The sequence below is a fragment of the Callithrix jacchus genome, chromosome X, assembly GCF_049354715.1.
Source record: "Callithrix jacchus isolate 240 chromosome X, calJac240_pri, whole genome shotgun sequence".
Classification (NCBI taxonomy): domain Eukaryota; kingdom Metazoa; phylum Chordata; class Mammalia; order Primates; family Cebidae; genus Callithrix; species Callithrix jacchus.
The window spans coordinates 121,707,750-121,728,350 of NC_133524.1; the positions used below are offsets into that span (position 1 = coordinate 121,707,750).

At 34.2% G+C, this 20,601-nt stretch overlaps 1 long non-coding RNA gene and 1 other non-coding gene across 2 annotated transcripts in view; both read left to right on the forward strand.

Annotated features, from left to right (window-relative positions):
* Nucleotides 1–20,601, forward strand: part of LOC128930653 (uncharacterized) — a 111,790-nt gene that overhangs the window by 67,506 nt on the left and 23,683 nt on the right. The window contains exon 2 of the long non-coding RNA XR_008478917.2: nucleotides 6,112–6,236. This is a non-coding gene — a long non-coding RNA (uncharacterized LOC128930653). The remainder of the gene's footprint in view (nucleotides 1–6,111; nucleotides 6,237–20,601) is intronic.
* LOC118150734 (U6 spliceosomal RNA) lies at nucleotides 5,092–5,198 on the forward strand. The gene has a single exon (XR_004738886.1). It is a non-coding gene; the product is annotated as a U6 spliceosomal RNA (small nuclear RNA).

Genomic DNA, 20,601 nt, shown 5'->3' on the forward strand with positions numbered 1-20,601 from the left:
CTTTACAACCTTGATGTTACCCTCAGTTTATGTTGTTTTCGTCTTAACTTATGTCTTTATATATTGTACAGTCATTGACATAGATATATCATTATTTTTGCCTGTGGCATTTACATTCTATGCACCAAAATTACAATAGTGTGTTTTAATATATTTATCCACATATTTACCTTTACTGGTGGTAAACAGTTTTTGAAAAACTTTATGTTACTGTCTATTGTTCTTGCATTTCAACTTGAAAGACACCTTTTAGTGTGTGTGTGTGTGTGTGTGTGTGTGTGTGTGTGTGTAGAACAGGCCTCCCGGTGATGTATTCCTTAGCTTTTACTTATCTAATAATGTCTTACTCATTTCTGGGATAGTTTGGTCAGATACAAAATTCTTTGTTGAGGATTTTACTTTTTCTTCAGCAGTTTGAAAATATTATCACCCTTCTGGGCTGCAATATTTCTCCAGAGAAATCCACTGATAACAGAAGCTCCCTTATATGTGTTAAATCACTTTTCTCTTGCTGCTTGTGCAGTTATTTCTTTATTTTTGATTTTAGATATGCTAATTATAATATGTTTTCCTATGGTTCTCTCTTGATTTATTTTAGTTGAATTTCTTGAATCTGTATGTTCATTTCTTTCCTCACTTTTAATGAGTTCTTGGCCATTTTTAAAAAACATGTCCTCTCTGTTTCTTTATTTTCCTTTTGGTGTTCTCATATTACATCTGTTACATGTTTTTTTTTTTAATTGTTCCTTTTGTTACAGTGTTTTTTAATCTTAATCTCTGTCATTTCCTTTTAGCTATCCCTTAAAATTTCCATCTCTCTGCTTACATATCCATTTGATCTTATGTGTTGTCTACCTTTTTCATTAAAGCTTTTACCATGTTAATGGTAAATTATTATAAGTTTCTGGGTTGAACCTTTCAACATTCTCAACATTACTAATTATCTCAGTATACTTGGACTGCTATAACAAAATACCATAAACTGATACCTTCTAAACTACAGGCATTTATTTCTTACAGTTCTAGGGGCTTAGAAGCCCATGATCAAGCTGCTGGTAGATGTAGTGACTAATGAAGGCATCCTTTCTGGTCTTGTATGTGACTTTCTTCTTGTCTTAACCTCATATGATGAAAGAGGTAGGTGGTCTCTCTGAAACCTCATGTAAGGGCTTATTCTTGAATCCTATGAATTCTTGAATCCTATTCATGAGGGCTTATTCAGGTAATTACACTGCCATATCCAACTCTGGTCTTGATGGCTTTTTCCATTTTTTCAAACTGTTTTTTGTTTGTTTGTTTTTACATTTTAGTATGATTTGTAATTTTTTGTTAAAATGTGGTTCATGGTGGATTGGGAAAAATGAACTACCGGCCAGTCATGGTGTCTGATGCCAATAATCCCAGCACTTTGGAATGTCAAGGCAGGAGAATTACGTGAACCTAGGAGTATGAAATCAGCCTGGGCAACGTTGTGGTAACCTGTTTCTACTAAAAACAATAATAAAATGAATAATAATAAAATGAACTTCTGTAAATAAGCTTTTTGTAAAATAGTAGTAAGGAGCGAGGGCAAAGGAAGCATTCTGGAGTCCTATGATTAAGTTTCAGTTTGGGTGTGAACTTTGACTATAAATTCTACCAGTTCTTCTTAGCCTTAGGTGGAATAGAATGGCTAGAAGGGCTCTGAGTTGGGAATTACATTTCTCCCAGGTTGGTTAGGTTCTGATAAACTTCTAGTGTTTTAAGCTCTTTTAAAATAGCTCATCCTGAGGCAAACATTTTTAAGAATAACAGAATATTCTGGTATATTTCCAAATCATTCATTTCTCCTCCCATTGAAAGAAGCACATGGAAGTTTTTTTTCTGATATTTATTGTAATGAATTTACAATATTTCTCCATTACTTATTCAATTTCAGTTCAGGATTACCTATCTGGTTCCCACAGAGGTTTCTGCTCTGTATATCATCATTCTTCATATATGCCCATATATCTGTCCAATTTTGGAAACAGTGGTTTGCCATGTGATTTCACTTCTCTTATGTGCCTAAAAATAGTTTTGTTTTGCTGTTTTTTTTTCAGTGTGTTCAGCTTTGGTCTTGTTAGAATAAAATGGCAACTTTGAATCATTTTATATACTGGATCAGAAACTGGAAGACTCCATATGATTCTTATTTACAAATTCTTATTCTAGGCAAAAATTCTTATCTTACTCATTGTGATGGTTAATACTGAGTGTCAACTTAAGAGGATTAATGGGTACAAAGTATTAATCCTGGGTGTGTCTGTGAGGAAGTTGCCAAAGGAGATTAACATTTAAGTTAGTGGTCTGGGAAAGGCAGACTCACCCTTAATTGGATGGGAACTATCTAATCAGCAGCTAACAAATATAAAACAGGCAGAAAAACATGAAAAGGAGAGACTGTCCTAGCCTCCTACCCTACATCTTTCTCCTGTGTTGGATGCTTCCTGCCCTGAAACACTGGACTGCAAGTTCTTCAGTTTTGGGACTTGGACTGGCTTTCCTTGCTCCTCAGCTTGCAGACTGTCTATGGTGGGACCTTGTCACTGTGTGATTTAATATTTAATAAACTCACCTTTATATATGTATATATATCATATATATTTATATATCTCATATATATATCTCCCCTTTATATGTATGATATATATATATATCCTCTCTATATATCCATATATATGTGTGTGTGTACATATATATATATATATATACATATGTATAGGGGTGTGTGTGTGTGTGTGTATGTGTGTGTATATTGTATGGGATAATGTTGGAAAGAACACAGTGTTGGATAAGGCTGAATCTTATACTATATATATATCCTATTAGTTCTTTTCCTCTAGAGAACTCTGACTAATACAGATTTTGGTAGGGGGAGAGATTCTAAAGGAACAGAATATTAAAGATGCAATTCTTTCATTGGTTTTGGGGTTTCTGGAGTTGGCTGCTTAATAGGATTATACCCAAAAATGCTAAAGAATCTACTTCTAATAGTATGGATAACACTGATAGTCCTCGGCGTGAACTGTTTAGAGAGTTTTGCAAAATAAATGCATTTGACACTCCTGATTCACCGCTTGTGAGAGAAAGTGTTTAGTGACTCTATACATGTTACCTTTCAGCACATGTGGAAAACAAAGAAACATAATGAAGCTTGATGGTTGCCCCAAAGTTCAGTGACAAAATGATGAAAGAAAATGATGAAGTCAGGAATTCTGTCTCCCAGCTTCAGAAGCAGATACTGCACCTCAAATCTGCTAAGACTGTGGTGAATAAGAATCTTATCTCCTATAGAGTAAGGGATGAAACTGTGAAATAACAAACACAAGCTCTTATCATGCCAGTGGCTGACCTGTGATGAAAGATGCATGCACAGCCTCACCAGATGCCTATTGTTAAAGTGAGGGTATTGATTAAGAGAGAGTGGGACCCCTGAAACTTGGAATGGGGATATGTGGGAGGACCCTGATAAAGCTGCAGACACTGAGTTAGCAAACTCTGAAGAACCTTTTTTGCCAGAAGAAAAAATTCCCATCCCCATTAGCAGCAACATTCCCTCCCCGACCCAAGCTGCCATCAGCCTTTCCACCTTTGCCTGAAGAGATAAACCATGCACTGCCTGAGACAACGGTGATGGCCTCCCTAAAGGCAGTTGCCAGGAAAGATAATATTGACTCTCCTCAGGAGCCATCCCCAGCAGCCCTGTTTGCTTCTAGGCCTATAACTAGGCTAAAGTCCCAATGGACCGCTAGAAGTGAGATTGACAGTGTCACCCATGAGGAGGAGCGCTACAGTTAAAAAGAACTGCTGAAGTTTTCTAATTTATACAAGCAGAAAACTGGAGAACAGGCATGGAAATAGATATTAAGGATGTGGGATAATAATGGAAGGAACATAGAATTGGATAAGGCTGAGTTTATGGATTTGGGCTCACTAAGTAGGGACTCTGTTTTTAATGTTGCAGTTCTGGGAGGTAAAAAAGGTTTTAATAGTTTATTTGCTTGGTTAGCTGAAATATGGATTAAAAGATGGCCCACTGTTAGTGAGCTGGAAATGCCTGATCTCCCTTGTTTTAAAGTAGAGGAAGGGATACAAAGGCTTAGGAAAATTGGGTTGGTGGAGTAGGTTAATCACTTTAGACCTACTCATCCCTGCTGAGAGGGTCCAGAAGACATACCCTTGACCAAAGCTTTGTGAAATAGATATGTGAGGGCAGCACCTGCAACTTTGAAGATCCCTGTAATTGCCTTTCTCTTTATATCAGATATAACTGTGGGAACTGCAATCATACAACTATAAAATTTAAATACAGTGGGAATAATTATTTCCTGAGGTGACAGCACTCAGTAGTCAAAGGCATTGTGGGCGTAGCTACCGTAATGAACAGTAGATGCGAAGTGGCTACAAGAATAATCTGATATGACAGTGACATCTGAAGCAGATCCATTGGTGCTTCAAGTGTCAGTGTCAGACAGGAATGGTCTTTGGAGCCTTTGGCAGGCCCCCACAGGTGAATCACAGCAGATGCCTCTAGGATTTTGGAGCAAGGCCCTGCCATCTTCTGCACATAACTAACTACTGTCTTTTGGGAGACAGCTCTTGGCCTGGTACTGGACTTTGGTGGAAACTCAACGTTTGACTATATGTCATCAAGTTACCATGCAACCTGAACTGCCTATCATGAACTGGGTGCTTTCTGACCCATCTAACCATAAAGTGGGTCATGCATAGCAGCATTTCATCATCAAATGGAAGTAGTGTATCCGTAATCAGGCCTGAGCATATCCTGAAGGCACAAGTAAGTTATATGAAGAAGTGTCTCAAAAGCCAATGGTCTCTACTCCTGCCACCCTGACTTGTCTTTACCAGCCTGCACCAATGGCCTCATGGGGAGTTTCCTACAATCGGTTGACAAAGGAAGAAAAGACTAGGGACAGGTTTACAGATTGTTTGGCACAATAAATGCAAGCACCACTCAAAAGTAGAAAATTGGTGACAAAGAAACTTGGAGAAGAGATAGGAGGATGGACCTGTCTGTGTGTTCAAAAACCACGAAGATATTTGTATCCTGTGCTCACTTCGGCAGCACATATACTAAAATTGGAATGATACAGAGAAGATTAGCATGGCCCCTACAGAAGGATGACACACAAATTTGTGAAGCATTCCATATTAAAAAAAAAAACATAAAAAAATAAAATAAGAAGATATTTGTATCCCATGTGAGTGCTCACCAACAGGTGACCTCAGCCGAAGAGGATTTTAATAATCAAGTGGATAGGATGACTGATTCTATAGATAGTACTCATCCTCTTTACCCAGTCAGTCATCCCTGTTATTGCCCAATAGGCCCATGAAGAAAGTGGCCATGGTGACGGGGATGGAGATTACTCATGGGTTCAGCAACATGTACTTCCACTCACTAAGGCTGATTTGGTTACAGTTACTGCAGAGTGCCCAATTTTCCAGCAGCAGAGACTAACACTGAGCCCTCGATATGGCACCATTCCTCGGGGTAATTAGCCAGCTAACTGGTGCCAGGTTGACTATATTGGACCTCTTCTGTCATGGAAAGGGAAGAGATTTGTCCTCACTGGAATAAACACTGGATATGGGTTTGTGTATCCTGCGTGCAATGGTTCTGCCAAGACTACCATCTGTGGACTCATGGAATGCCTTATCCACCATCATGCTATTCCACACAACATTGTCTTTGACCAAGTCACTAACTTTACATCTAAAGAAGTGTGGCAGAGGGCCCATGCTCATAGAATTCACTGGTCTTACCATATTCCCCATCATCCTGAAGTAGCTGTATGAATAGAACAGTAGAATGGCCTTTTGAAGTCACAGTTACAATGCCAATTAGGCAACAGTACTTTGCAGAGCTGGTGCAAAGTTCTCCAGAAGGCCATGTATGCTCTGAATCAGCATCCAATATATGGTACTGTTTCTTCCATAGCTAGGATTCAGAGGTCCAGGATTCAAGAAGTGGAAGTGGAAGGGGCACCACTTACCATAACCCCTAGTGAACCACTGGCAAAATTTTTGCTTCCTGTTCCTGTGACATTACATTCTGCTGTCCTACAGGTCTTAGTTCCAGAGGGAGGAACTCTGCCACCAGGAGACACAACAAGGCTAAGAAGGGAATTACAGTGTTGGCTGGAGTGATTGACCTGGACTACAAGATGAAAGTCTACTACTTCACAACAGAGGTAAGGAAGTGTATGCATGGAATACAGGAGATCTATTAGGGCATCTCTTAGTATTACCATGCCCTGTGATTAAGGTTAATGGGAAACTACAACAGCCCAATCCAGGCAGGGCTGGCTCTGATCCTTCAGGAATGAAGGTTTGGGTCAGATCCTTTAGGAATGAAGGTTTGGGTCACTCAACCCAGAATAAAAGCACAACCTGCTGAGGTGCTTGCTGAATGCAAAGGGAATTCAGAATGGGTAATAGAAGAAGGTAGTCATCAATACCAGCTAAAATGACCATGTGACCAGCTGCAGAAAAGGGGATTGGAATTGTCATGAGTATTTCTTCCTTTTGTTAAAAGCATGTTTGTACATCTATCCACTTATACTAAGATAATATCTTCATTTTATTTACTTTTTCCTTTACTATGTGACACAAAATTTTTTGACTTCATATCAACATTTAAGTATCATTAACCATCTAATCAGCTGCCAGCAAATATAAAGCAGGCAGAAAAATGTGAAAATGAGAGACTGGCATAATCTCTCAGCCTACATTTTTCTGCTGTGCTGAGTGCTTCCTGCCCTGGAACACTGGACTCCAAGTTCTTTAGTTTTGGGACTTAGTCTGGCTCTCCTCTCTCCTCAGCTTGCAGAAAGCCTGTTGTGAGACCCTGTGATCATGTATATTAACACTTAATAAACTCATACACACACACACATACACACACACACACATATTCTATTAGTTCTGTCCCTCTAGAGAACCCTGACTAATACCACTCATATTGTTAACAGTTATTTTAATGTTTGTGTCTGATAATCTCAACATCTATAGCTTCTTTACATCTATTTCTGTCACATAATTTTTTATTGATATTGGTTGCCTGGTTTTATATCTCAGTATGTATGTTCCTTTTATTACATGCCTGACATTGTATATGAAATACTATAGAGATATTTGAAGAATTAGAATTCTAGTCTTCACTCAAAGAGGATTTATGTGAGCTTTTCTTCCAGTTAGAATATGGGCATCTCACATCTATACATTAAGTGACTGATCTGATTAACAGCTGGCTTTAATTTATTGAAAGGTCTTTTCTGTACTCAGTTCTTCCTTTACTTAGAGTGTAGCCCTCAAAAGCATACAATGAAAGCCTGGGGTGGTTAAAAGAGACTCTTCTTTTGGCTGGGCCTTGAATTCCAGTTGTCTTTTGCAGCTTTATGAACCTGATAAAAATTATGATGGGTTTTCAGCCTATAGAAATCTGGTAATGATTGATTCATGCACTGAGAAGAAAAGAAAAGTGAAATGCCTTGCATATCATTCAAATTTTCCCTTTGTTTCTAAATATTGGATTTTAATATTATTGATGCCTTAGTAGCTCATTCATATCTTAAAAATATATTAAAATATTTTGTACAGCTTTTCTAATTGTTTTCTGCAGAGTGTTTTTTTCTAACTCAAACTGAGTTATCACAACTGAAAATCAAATTTTCCTTTGTGTATTTTGATATGCCATTTCTTACTTAATGTTTTATCACTGAATCCTTTAACTATATTTATCTTCTTCCTTTGTTGGGGGAGTTATTTGTACTGTGACTCAGGGTGGGAAAGAATGTATTCTCTGGGTACTTTGTGGAATATTTTACATTTAAAAAGCCTTAATTATGGCGATATTTTAAAATGGTAACAGATTTTTATATATGTTTTAACATTTCACCCTGGTTCGGCTACATTTCCCATTTATTCAATCAAACATTAATTTAGATGCTGCTGTGAAATTATTTTGCCGATGTAAAGTCCCTAATTAGTTGACTTTAAGTAAAATAGATCGCTCTGGATAATCTAGGTGGATCTGATTAATTCTATTGAAATTCCTTAAAAACAAGGACAAGGCTTTGCAGAGACTAAGAGAGAGAGAAAGAAAGAAAGAAAGACAGACAGAGAAAGTGAGTAAGAATGAGAGAAAGAGTGAGATTTATTATAGGAATTGGCTTACATGATTGTCACTGACTGCCTGATTAATGGATACTGGATTTTCTAAGATAGCCCCACAATCATGTAAGCCAATTCCTATAATAAATCTTAGAACTTATTCAGATTTATTAAGAAAGAATCTGAAGCTTATATATGTATGTTGAGTATATTTTATATATACTTTATATATATTATATATAGTATATGTTATACATATATAAAAATATATGTCTTCTATTGGTTTTGTTTCATGTATATAATATCTACAGTATTATATTTAAATATATATATGGTATTTTATTTAAATGCATCTTTTTGTCCTGTTGCTGGCACAAATGAATATACTATGCATAATTAAGTCAAATTAGTATAATTACTTTGGGAATATAAATGGAAGGAGAAATACAATTAATGAATATGCTAATTTCCCGTCTGCTATAGACATAAGGGGATAGTTGATCTTTATCCATGGCTTATAAATGCATACCAGATTAAATTAATGATTCCCATAAATATTTTCTTCATTTCTAAGTGAAAAAATAAAAATGATGTTTCAAGGTTAAACTTTAAACAATAGGAGAAAACATCAATACTTTATCCTTCAGATTAATAGAAAATATTATAAGAAAATATTGATAAGTCTGTAATGATCTTACAAAAGTCTAGGCAGCTAATAATGATTTTTGATCATGTCCAGTGAGAATAGAATCCCACCACTATTAGTTCAGACTGTTTTTTTTTTTTGCAAATAAGCTAGCATGGCCATAATAAGCATGTAAATCATCATAAATAACTAATTGTGTATGCAAGAATACATTACTTCTGCTCCAAGAAACTATAACCAGAGGGAACAAATAGTCTTCTAAATTCGAAGAAAGCAAAGCTCTGTAGTAAAATAAAATATTAATTCTTGGAAAGAGTCTGAGGTTTGCTTTTGGTGTAGTTTCTTTCAGAAGATTTTATAAATCTAGTTTTAAATGAATTATTTTATTTATTTATTCTGTATATCTGTCATTTATATATATATATGTATATATATTTATTTATTGCACTTCAGGTTCTGGGGTACATGTGCAGAATATGCAGGATTGTTGCATAGGTACATACATGGCAATGTGGTTTGCTGCCTCCATCCCCATCACCTCTATGTGGCATTTATTCCCATGTTATCCCTCCCCAACTCCCTACCCCCTGCTGTCCCTCCCCTAGTCCCCCACAACAGACCCCAGTGTGTGATGCTCCCCTCCCTGTGTCCATGTGTTCTCATTGTTCAATACCCACCTATGAGTGAGAACATGCGGTGTTTGATTTTCTGTTCTTGTGTCAGTTTACTGAGAATGATGGTTCCCAGATTCTTCCATGTCCCTACAAAGGCCATGAACGCATCGTCTTTTATGGCTGCATAGTATTCCATGGTGTACATGTGCCACATTTTCCTCCCCCAGCCTATCGTTGATTGGCTTTTGGGTTGGTTCCAGGTCTTTGCTATTGCAAACAGTGCCACAGTGAACATATGTGTGCATGTGTCTTTATAATAGAACAACTTACAATCCTTTGGATATATACCCAGTAATGGGATTGCTGGGATGAATGGAATTTCTGTTTCTAGGTAGTTGAGGAATTTTCACACTGTCTTCTACAATTTACACTCCCACCAACAGTGTAAAAGTGTTCCTATTTCTCCACATCCTCTCCAGCATCTGTTATCTCCAGATATTTTAATGATCGCCATTCTAACTGGTGTGAGATGGTATCTCAATGTGGTTTTGATTTGCATTTCTCTAATGGCCAGTGATGATAAGCATTTTTTCATGTTTGGTGGCCTCATATATATCTTCTTTTGGAAAGTGTCTGTTCATATCCTTGGCCCACTTTTGAATGGTTTTTTTTTTTCGTGTAAATCTGTTTTAGTTCTTTGTAGATTCTGGATATTAGCCCTTTGTCAGATGGGTAGATGGCAAAAATTTTTTCCCATTCTGTTGGTTGCAGTTCACTCAAATGATTGTTTCTTTTGCTGTACAGAAGCTCTGGAGTTTAATTAGATCCCATTTGTCTACTTTGGCTTTTGTTGTCAGTGCTTTTGGTGTTTTAGTAATGAAGTCTTTGCCTATGCCTATGTCCTGAATGGTTTCACCTAGATTTTCTTCTAGGGTTCATATGGTGTTAGTTCTTAAGTTTAAATCTTTAATCCATCTGGAGTTAATTTTAGTGTAAGCTGTCAGAAAGGGGTCCAGCTTCTGCTTTCAGCACATGGCTAGCCAGTTTTCCCAACACCATTTATTAAACAAGGAATCCTTTCCCCATTGCTTGTTTTTGTCAGGTTTGTCGAAGATCAGATGGTTGTAGATGTGTGGCGTTGTCTCCAATGACTCTGTTGTGTTCCAATTGTGTATATTTCTTATTTAGTACCAGTGCCATGCTGATTTGATTACTATAGTTTTGTAGTATAGTTTGAAGTGAGGTAGCGTGATGCCTCTAGCTTTTTTCGTTTTGCTTAGAATTGACTTGGCTATGCGGGCTCTCTTTTGGTTCCATATAAAGTTTAAAGTGGTTTATTTTTAAATAAACGAATCAGCAGTTATCTAAAACCTTTTATAATTCAGTTAAAATAAAATTCTGTGTTCCTTAGTTGTTCAAATTGGCAGTTTTTGAAAAAGTAAGCTACTACTATAGCTTTGGCTCACACAAAATTATACTTTAAGTGTATGAAAAAGATATTATTCAGCTACTAAAATGTATGAATGATATATTCAAATCATATTTAAATAGTAGTTTAACACAGACTAGGTTAAGCTTAGGCCCTAGGTTTTGATGTCTTATAGTTCTAACTAAAATTTTCTTTTGACCTTCAGGTATTTTATGCTAACCTATGCCTTTTATGGTCTTCTTTTGTAGAAGTAAAACACAGTCTCATAATATTTAAAGCTGTGGAGATTGACTTAACAGCCTTATACTGAATAAACCACAAGAATAAACACTTTGAAGTAGAAAAAAATGTAATTATATGCCAACAAATAGTGCAGTCATCTTTAATAGGACTTGAAGTATTACAACCTTGAAGATTGTCATTATCATGCAGTAGGAGGCCATGCACTGTACAATAGGAGTTATTAAGAAAATACACTTTCAAATATACTCAACAAAGTTGTTTTTAACAGCATGGAAGAAATGCCAGTGTCTATTTAACTGTGCCTGGTGTTCGTTAACAAGCACTGGTGAGAAAGAGCCTTCTTTGAAAATGCAAATGTTACTATACCTAGTTCAATTATTTAGCTCCAGGCTTTAATATTTTTAATGTTTTAAAAAGAGAATTCCATACAAAAGAAAATTTTAAATTTCTTTTTACTTTCTAAACTAACTCTTGAAAAAAAGTACCTATGTGAAATATGAGAGCTATTCCTCATATTAAATAATAAGTTGGATTATCTCCCACAAGCATTTATCTAAAGGACTTAAACAGTTTTTTTTTTACTTATTTTAAATAAAGATTGATTCTTGATTTATTTTCTATATTTAATTTCTTTCTGGATTGTGTTTGGTGAAAAATGCAAAAAAAAAAAAAAAAAAAAAAACCACCTGAAGAACATACAACATGTTTCTTATGATGCTCCTACATAAATTTCCTAATTAAGGGTAACCAACTCTGTAGATTCCTAATAATACTTAGGACATTGATTTTAAAGCATACTGGTTCATTCATCTAACAAAAGCAGCCATGTCTAAATAGATATTAGTATTTTGAAAATCTAAGAAATTAAAAGAACAAGGTTTTTTATTTCTTATGTATATACTATGCCTTATCCCCTATAGATTTTATAAAAGTCATCATTCTCAAAGGTTAAATAATTACAATAGACACTTTCTCCTCTCTCATACATATGTACACTCAAAAGTCTTCCATTAATTTAACTTTTCTAATTAAATTATTTTGAATTAACAACCTCTCTACAATTAATTTCTAAATATGATTCATAGGTATACTCCATGAAGGTACTCAATGTACCCAAAGTTTATGCATTTTAATGCTCTACTCTGTATTACAGTATAGCATAGCCATGTTTTTGCATGAATTATAAATCTGCGGAACTGTTCACCAAGGTGTAAACTGTTCTCTGGTAACTTAAGAAGCTTCACTCTAGTTTCTGTGACATGATTCTAGGTATACCCAACTACAAAAACAAATTAACATGAAGCATCTCTCTTTTTATTAGGCATAATTTAAAAAGGTAAATGTTAATTTTATCTTGGCATTACAGAATGAATAATAAAAAATGCAAAGGCCCAAAATTGAGGAGACTTATATTGAAGAACATCAAGGAAGGCTATAGCTAGAGCAAATAGAATAAAGGAAAAGAGTTGTGGGATATGACATCAGAGAAGTAAGGAAAGAGATTTTTCTAGTTTTTAAGTCATTGTAAGAATATCCATTTACAGGCTAAGTGAGATTGAGAGCCATAGTAATGATGAGATCTGACTTAGAAGTAATTGGATCTCTTTTTTTGCCCTGTGAATGCTAGACTGTATATGTAGGTAGAGGTGGGGATTGGGCAAGGGTGGGAGTAAATAGATCAGCTAATAGGCTATATGTCAATCAAGAATGATGGTCTCGAATCATGGTGTTCTATTGTCTGAGTGTTTATGCTTCCCAAATGTATACCTTAAAAGTTAATTACTAATGTGATGATATTAGGAGGTGGGGCCTTTGGGAGGTGATTAAACCATGAGGAAGGAGTCCTTATGAATAAAAATGATATCCTTATAAAAGAGATCTCAGAGAGCTAGCTCACCCCTTCCACCATGTGAAGACACAGCAAGAAGGTGCCACTATGGAAAAGAAAGTAGGCCTTTACCAGAGACTGAATCTTGTGGTGGCTTGTGCTTGGAATTCTCAGTCTCCAGAACAATAAGAAGTAAGTTTCTGTTGTTTATACACAATCCAGTTTATGGTGTTTTGTTACAGCAGCTCAAACCAATTAAGACATGGTTATAGTAGTGGAAGTTGAAATAAGAGAAGCTATTTAAACATACAATATATATATATTATATATATATATATATATATATATAATCTCTCTCTCAATATATAAGAGGCATAGGTTAGCATATATTGAGAGAGAGAGAGAGAGATCATAAACCCAAAATAATTTGTTAATGGATAGGATGATGCAGGGAGTGAGAAAGAGTTACCATTAATTAAACATTAATTGAAATAGGAAAAGGCTGTAGGTGGAACTTTTATTGGCAGCGAAGGAAGATATGAAATTTGATTTTGGATATGTTAAATTTGTTAAATTTGATTTGCGTATTTGTACCTTACAGGTAGTATGGAGAAACCATTCTAAGATATACATATAACATCTACAGCTTTTGTATTTTCCGATGCATATACATATGTCAAGACTGCATTGATAGTATTATAAATATTGAATATCTTGATAGTCATTATATGCTAGCATTATATATACTCTCTTGTTGGGAAATATGAATCCTACTTCTTTAAAAAGAAGTGTCTTTTTGCTATCATAGCACTGACAAGAAGTGACAAGTGTTTTCTCCAATTTATAAGCTAGTTTAATAACCATAAAAGATAGGTGGAAATATTTCTATCACAGACATACACCTCATCTTTCAAGTGGTGGCTTAGAAACTCAAATGGAAAATTTTAAAATGTAAAAAACTCACATGCCCATCGACATTTAGGTACTGAAGGATGCAAACTGTTTGTAATATTCTGTCATTTAGCCTTATCCCTACCTCCCCAAACTTGCAAATAGAATGTTGCTCGTTGCTAGTGAGTGACACTAAATCTACTATACCATGACAGGCATAATCCTCTGATAAAATAGGCTTCTTTATCTGGAATGTTATCATCTGTCAACCAAAGTGATGTGATGTCATATCAAGGACGGAATATAACATGATTTGAGTATGGATACACTAAGTTTGCTTTCGCATGAAATAATCTGATTTAGAGATATCTGACAAGCACTGTAATTATTTAAAGTACTTATGACAAAGTAGCATAATTTGTCAATATTGCAAACATAATTGCAATGCGAGTAGTCAAAATAATTGTCATTAAACCACTCTTTAGATACTGTTTGGAAAAGGATAAAATGAGAATGACAAGGAACTGTGGTTACTGACATTTAGAACTCAGAGAGAATTTTCAAACTATCTATAGGAATTGCTTTCATAAAAAAATGTTTTGAAGTTCTGAACATGATGTTACAAAGGTATATGATAGTGGCTATGCATTTATTTAGAATTGTCAAATAAATTCTGTCTTCTGCATGATGTGGCATACAGTGTGTAATTACCATTCCATCATGATATATCACCCTAGAAGAACTTCAGTCATCTTCTGAGAACCTCTTTTTATTTTGCAATAAGAAATCTAGCTGATAGGGCAATTTTTACAAATATTTATGTTAATCTTTGAGTCTACTTATTGACATTCATTCCTCATCATTTTATTTATACAACTGAATGCTTTTATTTCATATGAATATCACATTCTCATTGCATATTTGCTATATGTGCCTTATCTACAACATTCTATCAACTATGCATCTATATTTACTTTGATTGCCTTGGTTGTTTTAAAGATACAGTTTTGTTTAGGCACAGGGTTTGATTTATTTCTCTTTCTTGCCTTTAATTTCTAAGTGGTATCAAACTATATAGGATGCAAACTCATAAATACTGATTTATGAGCCCATGACCAAATACCTACAAAGTCACTTAGTCTCCAAAAGAAAACTATACATATTGTAATAGAAGACTAAACGATACATAACTGATTAGAAATTACTTGTACACATAATGGCAGAATGATCTCCTTATGATGCCACAAGAAAGTTGGACATAATCATCATTGTGGACACATGATTTCAAATATAAACTTGGGTAAAAAAATCAGATTTCAAACTTCCCACCACCTTCCATGTAATCTTCTTTCAAGTAAAATGTATATTTTATTATATAAATTGAATGTGTCATTTTTGAGTGCCCTAGATATGGGACTGTATTTTTGAGTGCCTTAAATACTGTGCTTCAGATGGGAAATAATTCATGACCCACCCATCATAACTAATCAGAAGACGTTACTCAGGATCTCTTCTTTCTCGGAGTACTTGAATTTCTAAACGTCTGATGTACATTCACCTAAAGTTGTTTTCTAGATCATTGATCTGACACCTCGACATTTTTATATTTTCACACTTCCTCTGCAATAGTACCAAAAACTTAAATCATTGAACTCAGTGTTTTAGATTACATGGAACAATTAAATGACACTGTATAGGATATTTTAAAATAAACAAAACAATCCATAATCATATCTCCAATTCTAAATCTGATTAGACATAGGTCTAAAATCTATTGGAGCTCCAGTTATACCTAAAATTACATTTTTTTCATGGATGAAAAGGCAACATTTTCAATAGAAATATTTATCTTTAAGAATATATGTGCATGATGGCAGCTTTAAAACTGGCTGAATATATTATTTGCATGAAGCATACTTCTTTTTTATATTACTAATAACACTAATAGGTAAGATGATATTCTTATGGCATCTTAGTAGACATCCCTGTAAAATACAAGAGACTAACACTCTTTGGGGCACTGGTTTCAATGATACTCATTAGATCTAATTTAATTTAATAATTGAACTTAAATACATTACAGCATATTTCTTCTATCTGACTCTTCTATTCTTCATGGCAAATCAATAAACCAGACTTGGAAAATGAGAAGATGAAATTCTCAGATACCTTTTTTTTTTTAAGAAATGTATTCCTGTACTGACTTAAAAACATATACAAGAAAAGGGTTTTAATTTAAAGCTATACTTGATGTCATTGTGTATATTTCGTATCATGTTTTTATATTATTTCTGTGGAATAATAAGGAATAGAAATTGGAACTATGCAATGATATTTCTGGATTCCACATTACCCTTGCAACATCCCCAACATTAGAACTAGGAATTCATTTGCAGTCTACTAGTTCATTTAATTGTGGGTATATGTTCAGTTATCAGTACTCCCCGGATTTGAGGACTAAATTACTTTACTTTTGCAACTAGAAAGTGGAAATAACTTCTGGATATGGTGTTAAAATATATGACTCTCCATATTTCAGAGGAAGAGTTTGCATAATACATCTTTTTTACCTGCTTCTCTAAGTAGAAATGACAGTGAAATGGGAGATTACGATTGAGAAACAAACTGACATCTAGATATACATTGAATACATGGAAGCAGCACTATCAGACCACCAGAGTTGACCTTATTCAGATTAAATCTGATCCCCCAAATGGTTTTGTCTCATCAAATAACAATTTTCAAATCACTACATTCAGGTCTCTGGAAGGAGCCAAATTATTTTTTATCTAAATTTGATGATAAGCTTGGCTAGTCCTTTAAAACTGTTACCTGGTAATTAAATTAGTAATATTAATCAGTGTATGACTTTTCAAGTTGATTACATCAAATGGTACCACATGTAACTTGTTACATAATATCTTGATATTTACTAAAGGTAAGTCTCATTACTACAGTTATATCTCAATATTCAGTAGTTAAGCCTAAGGATTATTTCCATGGAAGAATTGAGTAATTTCCTTACTTCCTGAATTGTAGAAGTAATCATCATTTCTATTCATTTTGTTAGTATGTATTGCTATAATGCTAATTTTTGGGTTGATACAAAAATGAAGCCAACCATGTATTTTCAAATGAGGGCAACTAGTTAAAATCATTTCTTTCCATCTCCTAAATTATCACAGTTCAGTTTAATAAGCACAATATATCATTTTAAATGATAGTGACAAGAGCCTCTGTGAACTGCATATTATGTTGAACCTGTATAGGAAAAAGACATTTTTCAACAGTGCATAATTTTGGTTATAAGCAATTAAAATATCTCACAATCTTTAATTTTAGATAATTATATATTTTTTTCGAAACACTAACCCACTCCTACTCTAGAATACAGTAGTATTTCTTGACGACAATTCTAACAACCTTAATAATAATTGTTACAATGATTATTTTAATCAGTTTTGCATGAATTGGCCTTGTAGTACTGAAGCTATTTTCCAGTTACTTCCCTTAATATATTGTAACTGTATTTTCTACTGCTCCTACATTGTGTTTCTTTCAATAGACAAGGCTGTAAAAATAACGTTCAGCAGTACTCTCAGGTGGGAAGTCAAAAGGTTCTGTGTGCTATGTAGTTTAAATATACATATGTTTAGAGTGTTGAAGCAATGTTACTAATGTAGTTCATATAAGAACATGACATGTGTTTTAGAAGATGTTTATAGAGCTTTGTGATCTTGGGAATAGAAAGTCTGCCTGACTCTTACTGAAAAGCAAATCTTGGTATCAATATATTACTGCATTAAAAGAACTATATTTTACAAATTTGAATCATCAAAGAATAAGTTAGTTTAAAATTATATGTTTTCAAAATCACGAAAAGAAAATTTCAGCTTTATACTTCAAAATGTGAAGAATAAATCATTTTAGTAAACCACAGTCACTATTTTTAAAAAAGAATATACTTTGGACCCAGAAAATCTAAATTGAACTTGAACTTTACAATTGAGTACCTGTGTGAGTTAGAGAAAATTGCTCAATTTCTGTAAGCTTTGGATTTCTAATCTGTAAATTACTCATGAGAAAATTTACCTCTCAGTGTTGTATTGAGGATTAACTGAAATAGTGAACACAGAATGCCTTTAACTCTCCATATTTTTAATAATATGTTTTATCTTATTAATATAAGTGCGTTGCTAATTGATTTTATGCACTTTTAATGAGACTGGATGTCTGATAAAGCCCTAGCCAATTAACATTTCTTGTTCTTGTCCTGTTGCCTGCCTTTGCCAGATTTCAACCTGGCAGCCTAATTTACAATTTAAAGGGCATATTTTTACAGTGTAGTTTTGAACTTATGAAAATTTGCTTTTAGAATTGAGTTTCCTTTCCAAAATATCCAAACACTTTTATGGATCTGAATTATTTTCTTCACCCTAAACTAGAAGTCAATGTTGTTTTAAGGCATTTATACTTTACAGAATCCAAAGTAAATACATTTCACCATCTATGTATGTTAAAACCTTGGTCGTTGAATACCCGGTAATGAACAGAAAAAACAATACACTAGAAAGAATTTTTTTGGTCTTTTAATAAAGATTCTGGATTCTAAAAACAAAACAAAATAAAAATAAAATAAAATAAAATAGTTGATATCATGATATCAGGGACAACTGGCTTAATGTGCCTCCTGAAAGCTAAAGAACAGAGTTAAACATTCAGGGATGAGGGAAGGGTATGATTGAATTGGTAGGGCTCAGAAGCATCAGTAAAACAAATGTTTTAAATCAGAAAGGAGAAAATAAGGGATCATAATGGAAAAGTTTATAAAGCAGTCTCATGGATGAGGATAGACAGGCTAACCCAGCAGTGATTGCTTCAGAATGGAGAGGCAGTTCATAGCATTCTCTTGCTCTATCAAAAATATAAAGCTCGTGATATATTATTTAAACTGTATTATGCTCAGACAGTATTTTTTGTCCTAGTGAAGTCCAGTTACATAATTTAGATATTAAGGTTCTTTGCTAGATTCTAAACTGGATTCCTCTTTCTCTGTTTCAGTATTTTCAAAATAAAGATATTTTCTCTGCAAAAGATTTTTATAAATTCTTAATACTCTGCAAATATTTTGTATTTGTGTACACAATATGTATGTATTCAATTTTATTTAAATGCTTCTCCTTTTATTTAAATGTTGATCTCCTTCCCCATCTATTTTCTGGTTTGTGTAAGAACTTGGTTATTATCTTGCTAGCAAGACTTTATTTTGAATTGTGAGTGGAAGCCATTAATACATTCCCCCCATATATTCTAGTTCACATCTCACTGGCACAGGGCAAGATTGCATTTCCTGTACTGCCTTCTTGTGGTTGGATGGGGCCATAGCTACTTTTGGTCTATAACTGTGAGCCATTTACTTGACTGGTATGGTTTAAACTAGTGATTAATCAGAAGAAACCCTAGACAGCCAATAATAGACTACTTCCATGTGTGAAAAAAACATCGGAGTTGTTCTAAGGCATTAATATTTTGGAGCTGTTTGTCACTGCAGCATAACTTATCATGATAAAATTGTGAAATTTTGAGGATTACATGTAAGCATCATAGTTATTCTAGGAAATCGATTCTGCAGTCCTCAGTGATAAAATCTTTTCACATTTTCCCCTAGTTTGTATTCCTTCAGACAGGAGGAAGGCTTCATGCATGAAAATGTTTTAGTTAGGCTTAGATTTTCTTTGGTGCTTAACAGTGTATCAGAAGAATACACAAGCTAATTAAGAGAATATAGATATATAGTTTGGTGATAAACTTAAGATACAGTATGTCTGACATTACGTGCATTTCTTTGCCTGTAAAAAAGTTATGTCTTCTAAATAAGTGCCTTTGTTTTCTTTTAAATTACCCAAGAACCCCAAAAGTCCACAAAAACAGGAAGAGTTTCCGGGCACATAAGGTAGCTAATGATTCTTAAAAATATGGTTTCTTTCTTTCATTTGTAGGGAGAGCACTCCTCAATGCTGATCAAACAGTTCCAACATGAAATATTAATTGTCACACAAACCCACAAATTCTTTACAGAGCTCAGAAAAGTGGCATTAACTGCTATGACTTCTTTTCCTTTCTATTTTCATCATTTGTCTCTGTCTTTACACATCTTATTGACACTGGCATTCGTTCTCTACCATGGCTTTTTCTCAGTTTCCCTTCTTTTCTTTTATGTATTATAAATATAAAATACTTTTAAGCATTTCTTGAAACAGAAAAAGTAATACTCAATTACTTGATTTTATGTGGGTTTTAAATTCCTTGCTTAAAAGGGATTCGTGGACAAAATTAACTTAGTATCCCTAATTGGAGTTGACATGCTCTTTATACAAGATTATTTGAAATATGTATAGGTGGCTCTCCTTAATACCTGTTTGATAGTTTGTCAAAGGAGAGTTAACAAACAAATTGGCAATGTTCTCTGGAGTCTGGAGTAAGTGTTTTGTTTTGTTTTTAAGTCTATGAAAGTCTGAGTGGGAACATTTTACAGAGCCTCAAATTCCCACTGCATTCACAAAACAAGGAGACAATTAGAGAAAAGAAAAGCATTGTTGAGAAGACAGACTTTCAGAAAGGAATTTCAGCTTCATGAGTTAAAAAAGACAATGAAAATATGTAGAAATACTTCAGGTATTTTTTTAGTAATTAGATCTGTTATATAAATATAATTTAATTTGTGAAAAAATAATAGAGGAATCCTGATATTTTACTTTTTTAAAAAACCTCTTTTGAGGTTATTACAAAATGT